Genomic DNA, 1,829 nt, shown 5'->3' with positions numbered 1-1,829 from the left:
TGTCACCAGGCTGGAGTGCAGTGGCATGATCTCAGCTCACTGCAACCTCCACCTCCTGTGTTCAAGTGATTCTCCTGCCTCAACCTCCCAAGTAGCTAGAACTACAGGTGTGTGCCACCACGCCCAGCTAATTTTTGTATTTTTAGTAGAGACGGGGTTTTACCATGTTGGCCAGGCCTCCACCCGCCTCGGCCTCCCAAAGTGCTGGATTACATGAGTCACCACGCCCCACCAACTCAATGAATGTTTTTACACCAGCGGAATATGACTACTGGTGTAAACCAGCACCCAGATCAAGAAACGGAATATTACCAGCTCCCAGAAGCCTCCCTTAGGCTCCCTTCAGTTTTCTACATATGAATAAAATGGAAGAGTGCATACTCTTTGGTCGCTGGATTATTTAGCATGACATTATGTTTCTGGGATTCACTTACATTATTATGTATAGTGTAAATCATTCTCATTGCTGTATAGTATTGTGTGAATGTAACACAATTTGTTTATCTTTTCTACTGTTAATGGGTTTCTGAGTCATTTTCCAGTTTGAAGAAATTATAATCAGTGCTACTGGTCAGGTGTGGTGGCTCATGCTTGTAATCTCAGCACCTTAAGAGGACAAAGTAGGAAGATCACCTGAGGCCAGGAGTTTGAGACCAGCCTGGGTAACATAGGGAGACCCCAACTCTATAAAAAAAAGTTAAAAATTATTCCAGCTTAAACAAAAGAAAAAGGAAAAAAGAAAAAAATTATTCAGGTGTAGTGACAGGCACCTGTAAGTCCCAGCAACTAGGGAGGCTGAGGTGGGAGGATCGCTTGAGCCCAGGAGTTAGAGGCTACAGTGAGCTATAAGCTCACCACTGCACTCCAGCCTGGGTGACAGAGTCTCAAAAAATAAAAATAAAAAATAACAGTGCTGCTATGAATATTCTAAGACATGTCTTTGGATGAACAAATGTACATATTTCCTAGAAGCAGAAATATGTACTTAGCAGATATATAGGTAATGACATACAGATAGATCCTTTAAAAGAGATATATCATCATACATGTAGATATATAGATATCCTCCTATGCATATATAAAACTATATCTATATACAGTCTTAGCAGAGATATTCAAATAGCAAAGTGGTTATACCAATTTTACACACCCACTAGCAGCGTATTAGAGCTCCAATTGTTCCACATCTTCACCACCACTTTTTCATCTTTTCAGTTTTTGTCTTTTTCAATTTAGCCATTCTGGTGTGTATATTGTGGCTTATTGCTCTAACTAATGAAGTGAAATTGGCATTTGGATATCCCTTTTGTGAAGTATTGGTTTCAACCTTTTGCCATTTTGAGGTTGGGTTATCCAGCTTGTTTACTGATTTGTAGAGGTTCTTTGTATATTCTGAACACGAGTCATTTCTCAGATAAACGTGTTGTAAATATCCTGCTCCATTTGCAGTTTACCCTTATAATGATGCCTTTATGAACAGAAATTCTTAATATATTCAGATTGCTTCCTATTATTTATTACTTTAGGTGTCAGATTTTATAGTGAAAGTACAATTGAATAGATTCACAGACTTGCAACCTCTGTTTCAGCAGCAGCCATGAGAGAACCTTGTCTCCTTGGATGACTGAATCAAAAACTTGGGTAATCTTTCATCCAGTGGTGGCATAGTGACTTGCAGACACAGCGAGTGCACAGAGAAAAGAACTTCCTCCTAATTCTAAGCCAAAACTTAAAAGAAAAGACCACACTAGATTTTAGGACATGTTAATATAATTTAACTGCACTATTATTTCTTCCAGAGATGAACCTGATAAAGGATCTGTGATTCA

The sequence above is a fragment of the Mandrillus leucophaeus genome, unplaced genomic scaffold (assembly GCF_000951045.1).
Source record: "Mandrillus leucophaeus isolate KB7577 unplaced genomic scaffold, Mleu.le_1.0 Scaffold842, whole genome shotgun sequence".
Lineage (NCBI taxonomy): Eukaryota > Metazoa > Chordata > Mammalia > Primates > Cercopithecidae > Mandrillus > Mandrillus leucophaeus.
Note: the sequence above shows the minus strand (reverse complement) of the source record.